Source organism: Dipodomys spectabilis, unplaced genomic scaffold, assembly GCF_019054845.1.
Source record: "Dipodomys spectabilis isolate Male_0828 unplaced genomic scaffold, ASM1905484v1 ptg000173l, whole genome shotgun sequence".
NCBI classification, from domain to species: Eukaryota; Metazoa; Chordata; class Mammalia; order Rodentia; family Heteromyidae; genus Dipodomys; species Dipodomys spectabilis.
The window spans coordinates 3,912,340-3,932,059 of record NW_024870850.1 but is presented as its reverse complement, the minus strand read 5'-3'; the positions used below and the strand labels follow the sequence as shown (position 1 = coordinate 3,932,059).

Below are 19,720 nucleotides of genomic sequence, written 5' to 3'. Positions count from 1 at the left end.
CATCCCAGGCTGGCTTTGAATACTGATCCTCACATTTCAGCCTCCTGAGTAGCTAAGATTACAAGTGTAAGCCATCAGTGCCCTCCCCAACCTTTCTTGTTGCCAAAGATTTATTTTTTTCAGTTTCCACAAATGAATTGCCTAGGAGGTATCTGTCTCACTATGCCTATTTCACATAAGGTGATAGTCTCCAGTTCCAGTGCCAATAACAGGATTTTAGTCTTTTCTTTTCCTGAGGAAGATCAAACCCAGAGACTCACACATGCTAGGCAAGTGCTCTACCACTGAACCACACCCAAAGTTCTCATTCTCTTTACAGATAAATTATATTCTACTTTGTGCATGTATCAGGGTTTCATTTGTGGATACCAGTCTTAGAGCTTGAACTCTGGGTGCTGTCTCCGAGCCTTTTCTCTCAAGGTTAGCACTCTAGCCCCTTGAGTCACAGCTCTACCTCTGGCTTTTGGGTGGTTCATTGGAGCTTTAAGAGTCTCACAGCCTTTCCTTCCCAGACTGGCTTCAAAGTACAATCCTCAGATCTCAGCCTCCTAAATAAGGATTACAGGTGTGAGCAGCCAGCACTTGGCTCACTTTGGCTACTTCTATCTCTTAACCAGCTCTATTGAAAAGTACAGCATAGGGATGTGTGTGGTAGTATACACCTGTAATCTTAGCATGGGGGAGGCAAAAGTAGGAAGATCACAAATACAAAGTCAGCCCAGGCTGGGGTTTTTTTTTTTTTTTGGTCCGGTCGTGGGGCCTGAACTCTGGGCCTGGGCGCTGTCCCTCAGCTCTTCAGCTCAAGGCTAGCGCTCTACCACTTGAGCCACCGCACCACTTCCGGCTTTTTTATTATGTGTACTGAGGAATCGAACCCAGGGCCACATGCATGCAAGGCAAGCGCTCTACCACTGAGCCACCTTCCCAGCCCCCAAGCTGGGTTTTTTTAAAGACTTGGTCTCAAAAAGAAAAAAAAATTAATTTAGAGAAAAGTATAATGCATGCCCGAGTCTTTCTAGTTGTTACCATGGAAACAAGGGTCTTTTGGATCCTGCATTCTAACCAGAAATCCTACCAGCTTTCAATGATCACTTATTTTTGTACTTTTTGAAGATGATCTCAATGATTCTCTATGATATAGCTCTCCCACTATACCCTTTTGTTGTGTATGTGTGCCAGGACTGGGGCTTGAACTTACGGTCTGGACACTGAGTTTTTATTTTGCTTAAGGCTGACATTCTACCACTTGAGCAACAGGTTCTACTTCAGCTTTTTGCTAGTTAATTGGAAATAAGAGTCTCATAGACATTCCTGCCTGGGCTGGCTTTGAACTGTGATCTTCACATCTCAGTCCTGCTTTTTGCTGGTTAATTGGAGATTAGTCTTGCAGTCTTCCCTAATTGATTTAGCTGGTCTCAAACTTTGATCCTATAGATCAAGTGCCAGTCCCTGACTTCAAGCCTGAGTACATCAAAACTAAACTAAACTGAAAATCCTGACGAAGGGGTGGAGTAAGGCCCAGTACTGGTGGCTCATGCCTGTAATTCTAGCTACTCAGGAGGCTGAGATCTGAAGATTGAAGTTCAAAGCCAGCCTGGACAGGAAAGGCAATGAGACTTTTATACCTCCAATTAACCACCAAAAAGCCAGAAGTGGAGCTGTGGCTCAAATAGTAAAGCGCTAGCCTTGAGTAACAAAGCTCAAGGACAGAGTTCAGGCTAGTCCCAGAACTTGTGTGTGTGTGTGTGTGGTGTGTGTGTGTGTGTGTGTGTGTGTGTGTGTGTACATGTGCACATGTCAGTAGTGGGGCTTAAACTCAGGGCCTAGGCACTGTCCCTTAGTTTTTTTGTTTTTTTTTTTTGCTCAAGGCTAGTGCTCTACCACTTAACCATCCCTCCACTTCTGGCTTTTTTTGATGATTAATTGGAGATAAGTCTTACGGCTCATGTCTGTAATCCTAGCTATTCCTCTAGGAGGCTGAGATCTAAGGGCTGTGGTTCAAATCCAGCCCAAGCAGGAAAGGCCCTGAGACTCTTATCTCCAATGAACAGCCAGAAAAAAAAATGGAAGCAGAGCTGTGGTTCAAAGGGATAGAGCGCTAGCTTTGAACATAAAAGCTCACGGTCAGCACCCAGGCCCTGAGTTCAAGTCCCATGACTGACAAAAAAAATTAGTCTCACAGACTTTGTTGCTCAGAATGGCTTTGAATCATAATCCTCAAATCTCAGCCTCCTGAGTAGCTAGGATTACAGGTGTGAGTCACCAGTGCCTAGCAAAAGAGAAATTATTTTTATGGATTATCTATTCAATGCCAAGAGTCCTATGTAGTGTTTTCCTTAAGATTAGCCTCTGAGGTAATTCTTCATCCCTATATTATTCAGCTGTAGGTCACTGTGAAAAAATTACCCCTGAAGCTCGGTGCTAGTGTAGAGTGCCCACCTTGAGCTGAAGAGTTGAAGGATAGCACCCAGGACCAGAGTTCAAGCCCTACAACCGATAAAAAAAAAAAAATTGGGCTGGAGACATGGGTCAGGGGGGCAAAACACCAGTCAAGTAAGCAAATGGAGTGAGCAAAAATTCCTGAGTTCAAACTCTGGTACTGGCAGAGACAGAGAGAGAAATAAAGGGAAGAAAGTAAGTGAGAGAGGTTCAAAGCCAGCCCGGGCAAGAAAGTGGGTGAGGCTCTTATCTCCAATGAAAAACCAGAAAAATGGAAGTGGAGTTGTGGCTCAAAGTGGTAGAGTGCCAGCCTTGAGCAAAATAGCTCAGGGACAGTGTCTAGGTCCCAAGTTTAAGCCTCATGTCTGAGAAAAGGTGTGGGAGGGAGAGGGAGGAAGGGGGGAGGGAGGGAGAGAGGTTGAGAGGGGAAGAAGAAGGAGGAGGAGGAGGAGGAAGAGGAGGAAGGGACAGAGAGAGAGAGGGAGAGAGAGAGAGCAAGCAAGCAGGGGCTGGGGTCCCAGTAGCCCCTTCAAGGCCACGCCCCCAATGACCTAACTTCCTCCCGCTAGGCCTCACCTTCTTCCATTTGCACCATATACTAGGGACCAAGCCTGCAACTTTGAATGCCTGCAGCATTCAAGATCCAAACTGTAGCAGTCCCCATTTCACAGATGGGACAAAGCATAGGCTCAGAGAGGTGAGGTGACCTGCTCACGGCAATCCCATAGGAGGCAGAGCTGGGGTCCAGGGCTGGGCCTGCCTGGCTTTCCATTCTCTTTGTGCTTAGCTGGGGCCTTGCCCTTGCCTGTGGCTAGAGTCATATCAGCAAACCAGAGAATCACTTTCCTCCCTAGGGAAATACCGCAGGATGCCTTCTTTTGGGTAGGGTATTGCCCCCCACATCAATTAATAGCCCTTCCTACTGGCGAGGTCAACAGATTCAGGACTAGCCTTGCGATTTTTCCCTTCTGCGCCCCTACTGTGGGTCTCCAGGATTAGCTTTCGGTTCCTCTAAAATGTCAAGTTCTCTTTCACTTCCCAATCTGTCTATGCTCAGCCCTGTAAAGGGAAACCCCCATTTTTGCCTACTGCCCTCCCTTTTCTTTGCTTTGATAATTCATCCTACAGAATGTACCCCTCCAGGAAACCATTCTGGATTTCTCTACCATCACCACCCGAACCTCTACTCCCAGCACTACTAAATTGGATGCCTCCTTCTGCACTCACACACTTTTCTTTTTTTAAAAAAAAATTGTTGTTGTTATTATAAAGGTGATGTACAGAAGAGTTACAGTTACCTAAGTCAGGTAAAGAGTACATTTCTTTTTTGAGGGGGATCCGGTTGTGGGGCCTGAGCTCTGGGCCTGGGTGCTGTCCCTCAGCTCTTCAGCTCAAGGCTAGCGCTCTACCACTTGAGCCACAGCGCCACTTCTGACTTTTTTTTTCTTTTTGCTTATGTGGTGCTGAGGAATCGAACCCAGGGCCTCATGCATGCAAGGCAAACACTCTACCACTGAGCCATCTTCCCAGCCCCTAAGAGTACATTTCTTTTTGGACAATGTCACCCCTTCCCTTGCTGTCTCCCAGGTTTCCCTCCAATCCCACCCACAAGTTGTATAGTTCATCTTAAGCATGTCTAGTAAGCACCCCTGATGCATTTGTTCATCTTTGTCCCTCCACTTCTGTGTCTCCCTTGCCCTCCCAAAGACAGATAAATGAACAAACAGAACAAAAAGAGCAAAAAACAAAAATCCTCCTGTTCTCATTTCTTGGAATTCATTTTGATACATACTGATTTGTAGACTGGAGGCACATAGGCATCGTGCCTTTCTGTTCTTCTTCCAATAGTTTCCTACTTTGGTCTCACTGTGTGTGAATGCCTAGAGACCTGTATGATTTATTATGTCCTGGTATTTTAGACGTAGCTTCTGTTTTTGTTTTTGTTTTTGTTTTTTTGTCGGTCATGGAGTTTGAACTCTGGGCCTGGGTGCTGTCCCTGAGCTTTTCAGCTCAAGGTTAGCACTCTACCACCTGAGCCACAGCACCACTTCCTTAGCTTCTATCAGAGAAAACATGCACTATTGGTCTCTCTGCTTGGCTTACCTCACGATGATTTGTAGGCTGAGAATATGGCTTACTGATAGTGTGCTTGCCTAGTATGCATGAAGCCCTGGGTTTGATTCCTCAGTACACACAAAGAAAAAAAGCCAGAAGTGGTGCTGTGGCTCAAATAGTAGAATGCTAGCCTTGAGCAAGTTCACACCCTTTTCTTCAAATACTGAGCAGAATTTCAGAATGTTAGATTTCACTCCCTATCCAGACAATGATTAACATAGAGAAGGTGGTGTTTGATTCATGCCACATCCCTAATATCCAACACAAGCCCTGGTATATAGTACCAGGCCCACGTGGGAGCAGAGCTGGGCTTGCAGGAGCAGATTCCCACCCTATTCTTGCCCTGTCCTGGAAGAGACCTCAGGCCCCACCTCCCTCAGTGCCCTCCTCAGTACCTGGCCAGTATGGCTCCCATCACTGTGAAGTCCAACCTGCAGGCTGCATACTTGACAGTGATCCTCCATTCCTTGCATCCACCCATTTCTCTCCACCATTCAAAAAAAATCTTGGGCTTGGAAGGTGGCTCAGTGGTAGAGCGTTTGCCTTGCATGCATGAGGCCCCGGGTTCGATTCCTCAGCACCACATAAGCAAAAAGAAAAAAGCCAGAAGTGATACTGTGGCTCAAGTGGTAGAGCACTAGCCTTGAGCTGAAGAGCTGAGGGACAGCGCCCAGGCCCAGAGTTCAGGTCCCACGACCGGACCCAAAAAAAAATCTCATCATCTCACTGGGTGCTGGTGGCTCCCTCATGCCTGTAATCCCAGATAATCAAGAGGCTGAGAACTGAAGATCATAGTTTGAAGCTATCTTGGGCAGAAAAATCTGTGAGACTCTGCTCACCAATTAACAACCAAAAAAGCTGGAGGTGTGGCTCAAGTGGTAGAGCACCAGCCTTGAGTGAAAAAGCCAGAGGACAATGCCCAAGCTCCTGAGTTCAACCCCCACTCCCCGCCTGACCAGCACATGCACACACAAGTGCACACACACAGGAAAAACCAATGAAGCCTCACAAACTGGTGAAACTCCCCCACCAGAAACACCAAATTACCCACAATAGAAGTGTCCAAATGGGAAGAGTAGAAAGAAGGACAGAATATTTATTCGAGAGCTGGGGATGTGGCTTAGTGGTAGACTGCTTGCCTAGTATGCATGAATCCCTGGGCTCAATCCCTCAGTACCATATAAACAGAAAAAGCCAGAAGTGGCGCTGTGGCTCAAGTGGTAGAGTGCTAGCCTTGAGCAAAAGAAGCTCAGGGACAGTACCCAGGCCCTGAGTTACAACCCCAGGACTGGCAAAAAAAAAAAAAAAGGAATATTCATTTGAAGAACTCATGGATGAAAACTTTATAACTGTGAAGGAAATATGAGTCCATACATCCAAAAGCTCAGAAGATACCAGGTAGGATAAACTCAGAGACAGCTACAACAAAATACATTACAATCAAACCTTCAGAGAAAGAGACAGAGACAGAGAGAAAAGAGAGTACCAGGACTGTAGCTCACACCTATAATCTTAGCTGCCTGCAAGATAGTTTGTTCAAGGCCATCTGACAGGGAAATAGTTTGCAAGACCCCCACCTCCAACAATAAAAAGCTGGGTGCGGTGGTGGGTACTTGTCATCCCAACTCCCTGGGATGTATAACTATGTCTGATGATCTAGGAGTGAGTTGGCCATGTCACCTATTAACTGTAGAGCAACGTCTGTATGTCTATAATCTCAGCCACTCTCCCTGCTGAGGATCCACAGTTGACACCCATGTGAGTTCAGAACTTGAAACTTGGCCATGATAGCGGAACCAAGGAGCCAGCCCACTGAACAGCTGAGGGAAACTGAGGCTCCAGCAGGTGGGGGCTGAGAACCGGCCATGCCTGGGGGAGCAATAGGGCAGGTGACCCCATAATTCATTGTCCAAACCGCCCTCCCCTCCCCCCAGCACCCTCTCTTCTGGCTACATCAGGCACTGAGTTTCAGCCACCAACTTTCTGGGGCGGGGCGGGGATGTTCTCATCCTGTTCCTTGTTCTTCTTCTTCACTCAGAGAAATGGGCCCCAGTGGGGACTGTGGAGGTCAATATAGGGATCATATAAACCCCACGCCAGAGAGGAAGCGGAGAGAGGGCAGGAGAGAGGGAGGAAGATGGCCAGAGAGCGGCAGGACCGGCGGCCAGTCAACCCAGGTGAGCTGGGGCCACTGTGGGTGCTGCTGGAAAAGATGGGGTGCAGGTTCAGGGGTGAAGTGTGGGTCCAGCCTCAGGCTCAAGACTGGGAGTGCATGACCGAGTCTGCAGGCCTGCACATCTGAGCTCAGCCCTGTGCTCTGCCCCTTGCAGAGGTGGTCACTCCGAGTGGCTGGGCGGTTTCCAGGACAGCCCTGAGCTCAGGGCTCTCAGCTCCAAGGAGTGGCCAGGTACTGGGCAGGATGCTGGGGAAAGTAGGGGATCAGGGGTCCCTTCCAGGACAGGGACAGAGGAGGGCAGGATCTGCCCCTGAGAACCCAGCTCTGCCCTCATCTGCCGGTCCTGCAGAGCATCTGCCCCGCACCCCTGGCTTCCCTTGCTGACCCTGCTGTGTCTGGGCCTCTGTGTGGTGCTCAGGGTGACCACAGTGGTTCAGGGTGAGTGAGGCTGGGGCTGGCCTGCTGTGTGGGGGCTTGGAGTTGGGGGGCTCACTGTCCTCTGGGGGTGACACTTGGTGGGTCCCTAGGCCCAGTGGGACTGGGATGTCCTGGCTGCCCCGCCCCTGGGTAGCATGGCAGTGTACTGTCATCCACACCCCAAGCCCGACTCTCTGTCCATGGACAGCAGGAGGCCTTGGCCCCGGATTGTGTATACAGTGGGTGCTCATGAAGCCTGGGCTCTTCTCTCTGCAGTCTTCCAGATCCACTGCTCCCACCAAGAGAGGCACAGGGCCCTGGAGAGCACACAAGCTGGGGTGAGAGGCTGGACATGGGGTGGGGGGTGAGGTAGGCTCAGGCTGTGGACAAGGCCCTGGGCGGGGGTGCAGGTGTGAGGGCAGGGACCCCAAGAGAGGGCGCAGACACTGGTGAGTGCCACAGGTCTCTGTCTGAGGCTCAGTGGTCTGCTCCAGGAACTGAGATTTGGGGGTCACTGTAACCCCAAGACCATGTCCTCACCAGGCATCCTCCATGCCAGGCACACAGCAGGCGCTTAATCATTGCAGTACTCTTCTTCTAGTTCCTCGGGACCTCATTCGGTCAGGCTTGGAGCAGATCCACCAGCAGCTCAGCCACATCAACACCTCCCTGGGTAAGGCTCCAATGGCAGGGACAGAGGAAGTTGGGGGTTCATGGGAGAGGGTGGGGACCCCTCTGTGTTGTCAGCCTGAAGCAGCCACAGTAGAGCTGGGGTCTCTCATGGGTTTCCTAGTCTGACCTGAGAGCTCAATCCAGGGGCTCTGGGTTATGAAGGCCTGGGGGGGGGGGGCGGAGCAGGTGTCTCTGCAGCCAAAGCCCCCCCCCCCAGCTCAGCATCATCCCTGGCCCCCAGCTGTCCTGTGCTGGCCCTGCCCCTGGGGTTGGGAGCCCTTCCAGGGGAGCTGCTACCTCTTCTTGTGCACCCTGGGGAGCTGGGAGGCCTCTGTCTCCTCCTGCCAGGACCTGGGGGCCCACCTGGTGGTTGTCAACAGCATTGCAGAGCAGGTGAGGGGACCTCCTTGCCTGGGCCTGGGATGGGGGGAGAGGGCCACAAAGGTCCTCTGCTGGGTGGGCAGCTGGTGGGGGGTGGGGACGGTATAGCCAGGGAAGGCTTCCTGAAGAATCCTAGTAAGCCTGTGAGATCCCTTAGGAGAAGAATACTCACGCCAGGCTTGGACAGAAGGCAGTTTGGTTCCTTTCAGAGCTCCTGTCAGCCCGGCCTGGACATGGGCATGGACTGACACACAAGCCAGGACATTCCATCACATGTGTGTGCGCATGTATCTGCATCCACAGCATGCAAGTTCTTGCCAGTGCAGATGTGACGAGGAGCTCTAGGCTGGACTGCAGAAAGAACTTCCAGGGAGGCAGAGCAGAATGGGAATACGTGCATACATGGTAAATGGTGTTCAGGGGTCTTCTTGTTCTCCTCCTCCCCAGAGGTTTCTGAGGTACTGGGACATCAGAAAGAACAAGCGTACTTGGATCGGCCTCAGTGACCTGAGAAGTGAGGGTTTTTGGCACTGGGTGGACAACAGCACCCTCATTCTCAGGTGAGCCCCCAGAAAAGGGCATTGAGAGGAACGGGCTAGTACCACCCCGGCTCCCTCTTTTGGTACCAAAATGCAATGCAGGAACTTCTTTAATGAGGAGTTCGGAGTTCCTAGGGGCAGGATTCTGGTCACAGGAGCTGGAGCTGATTATTATAGGGGACAGGGATGGAACCCACACATTTTGCAAAATCCTGCCCTGAATGCCTGGCGGTTGGCTGGCTAGCTCTCAACTTTCCCCATCGAAACTCAGTGATCACCCATACCAAAGACAAGATGGATATGGATGTGGGGTCTGGGTGATCTGGGGGCTCTCTCTCTCCATGGGTTTCTTAGTTTCTGGAAAGGGGGAACCCCACAATCTTGGAGACGAGGACTGTGTGGAACTCTATGAGGAGAGCTGGGTGGACAGCAGGTGCACTGCCCAAAACTTCTGGGTCTGTGAACAGCCCTCAGTCCTCTGCCCTGGCCTTTGAGGGTCTCTGCTCCCCATGTCTGCAGAGCTCATGGACTTGGGGTGCAGGACCTGCTCTTCTCCAGCTCCATCTCAATCCTTATGTCTTCTGCACCAAGATCTTTGCATCAACTTCCCCATGGCTGCCCCTCCCTGAGCCACTGCGCCTCCCTCCTCCCCTACAAAGGTCCCAGCCCCTCTTTCCAGCCCAGGGCTTCCCCTCAACCATGTCACCCTAGGCACCCCAAGCTCAGTGGCACAGCACCTGCCTGGCACCAAAAAGAAATAAATGAATTCCCATGTGGTATGATGTGTTCCATTCAATCTATTGTTATTTCCTGGTGCTGTTTTAATTAGTGTAGCTTTGGAACAAGTTCAATGGTAATAGAATCTTGTCATCTTTCAATGTCTGTGGTCTACTGCCGTGCGTTTCCTAGATGCATTTTTGAGTCAGGTTTTAATTAGGTTTGGAATATGCACACATCTCTCCATTCATTCATTCATTTATTCATTCATTCATGAACCAATTATTATTCAGTGTCCTTCATTAAAGTGTTAGGGTTTTCTTCCTTTATATGTTTTAGATCATGACACAGAGTTATATCACTTTCCTATGATACTGTCACAAATTATCACAAACTCAGTGAGTTTTAAAAAAAAAAGTCAGGGCTGTGAAGGTGGCTCAGTGGTAGAGTGCTTGCCTTGCATGCATGAGGCCCTGAGTTCGATTCTTCAGCACCACGTAAGCAGAAAAAGCCAAAAGTGGAGTTGTGACTCAAGTGGTAGAGTACTAGCCTTGAGCAAAAAACTGAGGGGGACAGACCCCAGACCCTGAGTGAAAGCACCAGCATTGCGTGCATGTACACACACACACACACACACGCACGCACCTCAAAAACCTGTTCTCACAGATCTGGAGTCTGGAGCTTGCTTTATTCTTTTGCTCTCAGATAGGGACCCCACTGGGCATTGGGCAGGAGGCACACAGCCCTCTGAGCTTGGGGCCCCCTGGGTTTCTCAACCATCCATACAGCACCACCAGCCCCTCCAGGCAGCCTCTGCCACAGGCTGACAGCACAGAGCCCACACTCCTGCCTCCTTACCTCTGCCTAGGCTGGGCCTCCTCCTGCTCTGCCTCCCCTCCTCCATCTCCCCAACAAGCCCCAAATCCCAGGAGTTGGAGACCACACTGGTGTCTCCAGATCTGCCCATCTCTCCTCCCTGCCCCCCCCCCCCCCCCCCGCCTGCTCCCCCTCCAGCGCTGTCCCTCCTGACAGTGCAGTCCCCAAGAAGAAGGGCCGGTTCTGCCTGGTATCTGCCCTGCAGTCAGCTATTCCCACTGCCTGGCGGGCTCCAGTCACTTCCTGCTAATGAAGAGTGGCTGACCTTCACCTCCTGATTAGGGTTTGGGAAGGGAGGCTTCCCATCTCAGGTGAGATTCTCCCTCCTGCCTCTAGGGGTCGCTGCGTTTCTTTGGACTCAGATAACCGCCTGGCCTCGCTCCTGCCTTCCTTCCCTGCTCCCTAGGATCTTCTCCGAGAGTAATTTTTTGTCATCTTAACTCACTGCCCTGTCTCCCATCTCTCCAGGAAGAGAGTCTGCTGCCTCCCTCTAAAGACCCCTTTCTTCTGTTTTTTCCACTGCTACCCGATGTTGTACTGTAAGTACTCAACTAGAGCAATTAGACAATTTAAAAAGGAGTAAATGTCACCCTAAAAAGAAAGGAAAATGACAAACTATATTTACAGACAAATGCTATGGTCTTCCATATGGAAAAACCTCAATTATCTATGACAAAGTTAATAGCGCTATCAATAAAATTTGGCAGATTTGCCAGATACAACAAAATCGTGAAAATCAGGTGCATCTAGATGCTGGTGGCTCACACCTGTAAAACTAGCTATAACAGGAAGGAAAGTCCATGAGATTCTCTTTTTTTTTTGGTTCTTGTCCTGGGGCCTGAACTCTGGGCCTGGGCACTGTCCCTCAGCTCTTCAGCTCAAGGATAGCGCTCTACCACTGGAGCTATAGCCCCACTTCCAGCTTTTTTCTTTTTGCTTATGTGGTGCTGAGGAATCGAACCCAGGGCCTCATGCATGCAAGGCAAGCACTCTACCACTGAGCCACCTTCCCAGCCCTCCATGAGATTCTTATCTCCAGTTAACCACCAAAATGGTAGAAGTAGAGCTATGACTCAAGTGGTAGAGCACCAGCCTTGAGAAAAAAAAAAAAACTCAAGGAAGCTGAGACTCAGTGGCTCATGCCTGTAATCCTACCTACTCAAGACCTAAGGGTCAAAGTTAAATCCAGCCTGGGCAGAAAAGTCCTCATGAGGGCTGGGAAGGTGGCTCAGTGGTAGAGCGCTTGCCTTGCATGCCTGAGGCCCTGGGTTCGATTCCTTAGCACCACATAAGCAAAAAGAAAAAAGCTGGAAGTGGCGCTGTGGCTTAGGTGGTAGAGCGCTAGCCTTGAGCTGAAGAGCTGAGGGACAGCGCCCAGGCCCAGAGTTCAGGCCCCATGACCGGACCAAAAAAAAAAAGTCCTCATGAGACTCATCTCCAACTAACCACTCAAAAACTGAAAGTGGAGTTGTGGCTTAAAGTGGTTGATGGCTAGTCTTGAGCAAGGGAGCTCAGGAACAGTTCAAAATAGCTCAGGCTCTGAGTTCAAGCCCCATGACTGACAAAAAAAGAAAAAGGAAAAAAAAAAAAAAACCTTAAAAACTAAGCTACAGCTGGGCCCTAGGGGCTCATACCTGTAATCCTAGCTATTCAGCCCGGGCAGGAAAGTCTGTGAGATTCTTATTTCCAATAAATCACCAGAAAACCGGAAGTGGTACTGTGCCTCAAGTGGTAGAGAGCTAGCCTTGAGCTGAAGAGCTGAGGGACAGTGCCCAGGCCCAGAGTTCAAGCCCCATGACCGACCAAAAAAAAAAAAACCTAAGCTACAGCATCCAGACCTAACTTCAAGCCCCTGGACCAGCACAAGAAAAGAAAAAAAGAAAGAAAAAGAGAGAGAAAGAAAGAGAAAGAACGAAAGAAAAAAAAAGAAAGAAGAAAGGAAGGAAAGAAAGCAGAAGAGGGTAGGAGGGATGGAGGGAAGGAAGGAAGGAATGAAGGAAAGAAGGAAGGAAGGAAGGAAGGGAAGGGAAAGGAAGGAAGTTAAGAGGTTGAGCCTTGTGGAAGGTAATTAGATCAGGAAGACAAACCTTTATCAATGGATCAGTGCCTTTAACTTTTTTTTTTTTTAATTTTTTGCTGGTCATGGGACTTGAATTCCATTCCTGGGCACTGTCCTTGAGCTTTTGCACTCAAGGCTGGTGCTCTACCACTTGAGCCACAGCTCTGCTTCTGGCTTTTTTTGGTAGTTTAGTGGAGATAAGAGTCTCACAAGGCTGGGAAGATGGCTCAGCGGTAGAGTACTTGCCTTGCATGCATGAAGCCCTGGGTTCGATTCCTCAGCACCACATAAGCAGAAAAGGCTGGAAGTGGCGCTGTGGCTCAAGTGGTAGAGCGCTAGCCTTGAGCTGAAGAGCTGAGGCACAGGGCCCAAGCCCAGAGTTCAGGCCCACAACCAACAAAAAAAAAAGTCGCACAGACTTTCCTGCCCAGGCTGGCTTCGAACCGTGATTCTCACATCTCAGCCTCCTGAGTCGCTAATATTACCCGCGTGAGGCACCAGCGCCTGGCTTTGTTCCCCATTTGTGTCCCCGCTTCCAACTCCCATACTCAACTTATGATGTCACCTTTTCTTCTATGACACAGCCCTTCCCTGCCCCACACGGTCCTGATATGGGGGTGGGGAGGGTAATTCCTGCATCAGGGAGGAAGTGTGTCCATTTTGGTGTCTTGTCCGCTCTCCTACAGTGTTCTTACACAATCCCTCCCTTTCCTTGTTAAAAGAACCGTTTATTCATTCATACATCCCGTGTTTTTTTAAAAGCAGTTCCCAGATGCATGGTCCCTCAGGAGCAATGCTGGGAACCCGGAGGAGAAGGGAGAGCTAAGTCTGGGCGGATGGGGTATGGGGCTGGTTAGAAGGCAGAGATCACAGAACGATCAGAGGCTGAATGCAGGCATTTGCTGCACAGAGTAAGCAGAAAGAAGAAAAAGAAAAGATACTTAACTCGGCCTGGATTAGGCTAGGCAGGCGACCGGCCTCTTTTAGGGATCCACCCCAACCAGGGGACCGGCCTCTTTTGGGGATCCTTCCCAACCCAATCCCGCCCAGCGCACCGCACCCAGCCTGGCTCAGAGGATGCGCTTTTTGATAACGCCCCTTCTCTGAACCAGCCCCGGAACCTGTCCCTTATCTGATCCCGCCTTCTCGTGGATCTAGCCACGCCTTTCCATCAGCCACGCCCCCATTTCATTCAACCCAGGCTTCACGCTCCACCGCCCAGGATGTGAGCCTCACACCAATCTCATGACTCTATTGGTCAGGAAGTATCAGTTTGGCCACCCTCCTTCAGTATCATTGGCAGCCTAGGTGTCAATCTTCATTATAACACCCGCCTCCCCTCTCACCCCAACAGTTGCCAGGGACCGGGTGTGAGAGACAGATAATAATGGACATCTCCGGATGCCTCGTTATTGGTCAGAAAGCCCGACTCTGGGCGGGGCTTAGTGCCCAACGCTTGGCTGCCTCTGCCTAGGGATCCTCAGGGCCGCAGCCTTCCTTCAGAGACACACCCCCTTCTATCTCGCTATTGGCCATCCCAGCTGTTAATCAACAGGATTTCTCATTTCAATAGGCAAAAGCATCCATCTGCCATCGCTTCCTCCATTTCAATTCGCTTCTCTCCTCAGAGGCAGCAACCTTCTGACCGTAGCCAGGGCCCTCCTCACGGAATGACCACGGATTGGTCATCCGCTCCGTCACTCTTGGCCAGTGGGCGGAGCCATAGTGCCTGGGGGCGGCGAATTGGCTGACTGGGATTCGGGGGCGGGGCAGCGGCTCCTGTCAGCGGGTGAAATGGCAGCGGCGGAGCCGGCGGCGGCCGCGGTCCCTGGGGGCGGCTGAGGGGGCCGGGCCGGGGCAGCGGGGCGAGCGGCGCGGTGGGGATCCAGCGGCGCAATCCCGGACGGCTAGGCTCGGAACGGCGATGGCGACACGCTCAGCCAAGGTAGGGCGGCGCGGGCCGGGCCTCCCGGGCGCCTGCTCAGGCAGGCGGCTCCGCGCTGCGGCCCGCGGGGCCCCCCGGAGAGGACTGCGACTCGGGTCGCCTCGCCCCGGGACCCGCTTTGGGAACCTGGGCAGCTCTGGATCCTCGGGGCGCGGCCCCCGCCCACCCTCGCCCCCGATTCCCCAGGACCCCTCCCCGAGAGCCGCTGCAGAGCTCCCCGTTACCCCTCCATATCCCCTCGTGTCCCTTCCTGAGGCCCTAGCAGGCCCAGGACCCCTGACCTTTAGGACTCCTCCTCACGCACACCCCGCCAGGAGCCTCTTTGGGGAGTCCCCACCCCCCACTCTGCAGACCCGCCCCCTGGGAGTGCCCCCCCCTTCTGAGCCCAGGACTCCTCCCATCTGCACAACCCTTGCCACCGCGACCCCCATCTCCCCCACCTGGCACCCTATCTTCTGCTCCACGTCCCTCATCCCAAGGAGACCTAGCCTCAGGGCCCTACCCTTCCTCTCTTACCCAATAGGACCCCTGCCTCCCCTCTTCAATTTTGGTTCACACCTCCCCCCACAAGCAGCTTAGCCTTATCTCCCAGCCCCCACCCTAGCCCCACCACCACCACCAAGCCCAAGGGCACCCCTAAAAAATTCACTCCTCAGGGCCCTCCAAAAAGATTGGCACACCCCAGTAATTGTACACACTAACAATCTTCACCTGTCTAGAGCCTCGCTTTTTAAAAATTCTACCCTAAATTCTACCCTTCCTGTTCAGGACCTCCCAGTAAATATCCTGAATCACCCCCACAACACACACACCCATAGACACACCCTTCCACCTGTCTTTCTGAGAGCCCCAAACACACACACACACACACACACACACACACACACACAGTGGGATCACTCTAATGTATCCCACAATGCACACAGAGAAACTTAGGGACTCAAATACACAGCCAGCATTTGGATCACACACACATACAAGTCCAGACCTCATGGACAGACTATGAAGTGACTTCCCTCTTGCCCCTCCACTTCAACTTCTCTGAGCCAGCATTGGTACTGGGGCACCAGAAGGTATCAAGACCTCAGAATCTTCCAGAGCCCCTGTGGGCACCTGTCCTAGGCCTCTTCCCTTAGCCATCTTCCTCTGTGTTGCCCTCTTTTTCCTATACCAAAGTGTCCCCAAAAGAAACTGCACTCCCCGATCTGTATTGTTCCCGACTCCCTGGGAGGAGGGAAAGATTCCAGATGCTCCTGGCCCTGATCCTGAAGTCTGACCAGACTGGTAGGACCAGCATCCTGACCCCACAGAGCCTGCTGGCCTCAGGTGGCAGAGCCAGGGCTGGCTGTCCAGGCTGCTCATCAGAGACTGGCCTCTGACAAGCCCTCTTGAGTTCCTTCACCCACCAAAAAAGCCCAAAACAATTGCGACCTGTCAGAAGCAGTCAACTCTTTGTTAAGGAATATTGTCAGGAAGGAAAAATGTGCTGAGGAGGCCAGAGGATAGTATGAAGTTCTCTCAGCTTGGTTTTCTCCACCCCCTTAGCCTGGGCTGTGATTGAACCCGAGTTCCCTATGCCCCTGGCCTCTTTCAAGGTGGTATTGATTCTTGCCATTCATACCGCCACCCCACAGGCTCTAGTTCTGGGATCCCACCTGTAGGTTCCCCCAGAGCTTCTGCGGTTGACTGCGGGTGGTTTGGAATGACTCACAGGTGGCTTGGCCCTGGCATAAGGGATGAGGCAAGAAGAAAGATCACAGCACAGGCAGGTTGGACTGCAGGGTTCAAAAAGGAATAAAAATCCAGCCAGCTCTGACACAGTCTGCTCACCTAGCATTGGGGATCCTTCTAGCAACATAATCCTATCCTGAAAGACCCAGATAAAATGCCCAGGCTTACTTGTGTATGTTTGCAACCAGATTCTGCACAGCCAGTTTGGTGGGGGGGGGGGGGGGGGAGTGGTGCTTATTTTGATTCAGAGCCTTAACTTTCCCATCTGGAAAATGGGGAGGTAAACCTTTGGAATAGCACTGTGTGCTGCAAATGAGTTTTGGGTGTCTTGAATGTTTCCTAGGCACTTTATATAAAGGGGACAAATGGGCCAAGGGGGACAGTCACCCACTTATGGGTACCAGCAGCATCCTTGGCCTGGCTGAATCATGGCTGAGCTGAGGCTGGCTTGAATCAGGGCTGGGAGGAGAGATGATGTGAGATTTGGGGCTATGTAGGGAAAGACTGAGGGGAGTAGAGGGGGACGAAAAGGGGTGCTCAGATTGGCCATCCTGATACCTCACATGGACCCCTGACAAGGAATAGAAAGAGATTTGTCACTTGCTAAAGGCAAGAGTAGGTGAAAAGACTCTTGAAGGTCACGTGGCACATAAACTCCAGAACCTTCCCTGGGGGACTTAGTGCTGACACATGAGGTGGAAACACTCCCTGGACAGCTTGTCAATTCTGTTGTACGCTCTGGCAGGTCCAGGAGATGGCCTGTGAATGGTATAGACAGTTTTATCCTTGCCTGGGGTTATGAATCCTTTTGTGTTGTATCTTTGCTTTGATAGATGGGGAGTTTGAGAAGGAAGAAAGGGGATCGTGTTTCAGTCTCTTCTTGTAGATACTACTTGGTAAGGGTGATGACCCATCTGGTTTAGGGAACTGAGTTAAGTGCTAGCATACAAAGGCATGCCAGGTGTGGCCTCTACCCTGTATTGAAGCCAATCCAGCTGGCTGGCATTGAGGAGAGGTGGGACCAGGAACGCACACTGATCAAGCCCAGGCCACGTGCTCAGCCCTGAGCCAAGCATCATTTGCATATTATCTCATTTAATCCTCCCAGCCACCCAGAGGCGGCAGGATTCCAGCATGTGCCCTTGCCAGCCCGTACCACTGCTGCAGTGAGGAAGCAGGAGACAGAATTATGCACAGCATGCTGCTGTAAGAGCCCATAAAAAAGGGCCGGGCGCATCCCCGGGGTGTTGGGGTGACGTATGGACTCAGTCACCAGGCAGGCAGAGCAGAGCAGGGTGTTCCAGGCAGCCGAAGGGCTTGGATAGAGGCCCAGGAGGCCGGAACTCGCATGGTCCCCGCGATGGCTGCTATGTGGCTTCCTTCCAGGCCTCATTGGATGGACCCCATGCTACAGGCCTGGGTGGCCACACAGCAGGGCATAAAATTGATCTGCAGTTTACCTGTGTGCCTCACATCAGCCTGTCTGGGAGACTCATGAGATCAGAGCTCCTGTCTTGTCTTTTCATGGTTGAGCCCTGGGAGAACACAAAGGTCCATAGTAGATGCTCAGCAAAAATGTGTGTGATTTTCATTTGGGAAATGGACCTACCTAATTTGGAAGGTGCCTAAAGACACAAGATTAGTCCACTTTGTGCTTCCCTCCCCAATATTCAGCCCACAAAGTGTCTCCAGCTGGCAGGGACAACAGAAAAAAATACCATCTTGACTTCCAAAAGTAGAGAATGGTCTGGCACCAGTGGCTCACACCTGGAATCCTAGCTACTCAAGAGGCTAAGAGATGAAGAGGCAAAGGTTCAAAGCCAGTCTGAGCCAGAAATTCTGAGACTCTCATCTCTAGTTAACTACCAAAAACCCAGAAGTGCAGCTGTGGCTCAAGTGGTAGAAGGCCAGACTTAAGCAAATAAGCTAAGGGACAGCACTCAGGCTCTGAATTCAAGCCCCAGTACTGGCACACACACACACACACACACACTCACAAACACACACAAAAGGGAAAAAAAAGTGGACACTGGTGACTCACATCTATAATCCTAGCTATTCAGGAGGCTGAGATCTGAAGATTAAGTTCAAAGCCAGGCAGGAAAGAGAGACTTATCTCCAGTGAGCCAGCCACCAGAAAACCAAAAGTGGCACTGTGGCTCAAAATGGTAGAGTACTAGCTTTGAGCATAAAAGCTCAGGGACAGTGCCCAGACCCTGAGTTCAAGCCCCACAACCAACAAAAGAAAAGAAAAGTGAAGAATCTTTGCAAGATGATGTTTCACTTATTCACCTGCTCCTGAAGGCCTTAAGAGGGTTTTGATGTTCTTCCTTTGTCACTCCCAGAGAGAAATGAAAGGTTTGCCTCCACTGAGCCTGGTCCCAGGACAGGAAGTAAACTGAGGATTCAGGATGTAAAACTTCCTTTTTAGGTCAGCTGGGAATCCGCAGGTCAGAGTTTTAGCCTGAAGGGGTGCTGGTGCTGTTGTTATTACTAATAATAATGATTCTCATTTTATTATGCTTAATCTGCAAACAGGATCGGCACACAAAGGCAGCCTCCTGAGCAAGGGAAACTCACTTATTCTACCCCTCTCCCTCCAGTGGGCTACACAGCCCTTACCTTATTGCAAATTTCTATTGAGCAAGGAATAAATATGGGCCAAGCCTCATCCTTAGCACGATAGATTTACATTCATTTATTCCAGCCACAAAACTTGAATCTAGTGCTATCATTAGTCCTGTTTGCAGACTTACACATGTAGGCAAAGGACTTAGACCAGAGATCACAAAGGGAATAAAGGGAGGGGAGGTGGATTTGAACCTAGGCTGCTGACGCTCCGTCTCACCTGCAATCAAATGATCTGGAGTGACTAGAATTATCTCTGGCTAACACCAGGGTCAAGGATGTAAAAACTTTCAGGACAGGGCTGGGAAGGTGCCTCGGTGGTAGAGCGCTTGCCTTGCATGCCTGAGGCCCTGGGTTCGATTCCTCAGCACCACATAAGCAAAAAAAAGCCAGAAGTGGTGCTGTGGCTCAAGTGGTAGAACGCTAGCCTTGAGCTGAAGAGCTGAGGGACAGCGCCCAGGCCAAGTTCAGGCCCCAAGACCGGACCCAAAAAAAACAAAAAACAAAAAAACTTTCAGGATAGCAAAAAAGGATTAAATGAGATAATATCCACCTAGAACTGGGGACGAGAGCCAGGCACACATGGCAGGGCATGCCTGTAATCCCAGGGCTTGGAAAGGCAGAAGGATTTCGAGTTTGAGGCCAATCTGGGTTACATACCAAAACACTATCTCAACCTTGGGCTGGTGGCTCACACCTATAATCCTAGCTACTCAGGAGGATGAGATCTGAGGATTATGGTTCAAAGCCAGTCCAGGCAGGAAAATCTGTAAGAGACTTACCTCCAAATAGCTAGCAAAAAGCCAGCATTGGAGCTGTGGTTCAAGTGGTAGAGTGCCAGCCTTGAGTAAAAAACCTAAGGGAGCCAGGCTCTGGTGACTCATGCCTATAATCTTAACCACTCTGGAGGCTGAGATCTGAGGATAACGGTTGGAAGCCAGCTGGGCAGGAAAGTCCATGAGATTCTTATCTCCAATTAACCACTCAAAACCATAAGTGGAGCTGTGGCTCAAAGTAGTAGAACA

General features: G+C 50.9%; 1 protein-coding gene and 1 pseudogene across 4 annotated transcripts in view; both read left to right on the top strand.

The window, feature by feature from the left end:
- Positions 1-6,691: 6,691 nt before the first annotated feature.
- LOC122119917 lies at positions 6,692-9,233 on the top strand (annotated as a pseudogene).
- Positions 9,234-14,206: 4,973 nt separating this feature from the next.
- Positions 14,207-19,720, top strand: part of Evi5l (ecotropic viral integration site 5 like) — a 36,692-nt gene continuing 31,178 nt past the window's right edge. For 2 of the 4 annotated variants that reach the window (XM_042693761.1, XM_042693760.1), the window contains exon 1: positions 14,208-14,336. The gene's annotated coding sequence lies outside the window, so the exon portion shown is untranslated. Of the gene's footprint in view, positions 14,337-19,720 lie in introns of all 4 variants that reach the window. The other 2 variants (XM_042693763.1, XM_042693762.1) reach the window with 2 other exon arrangements.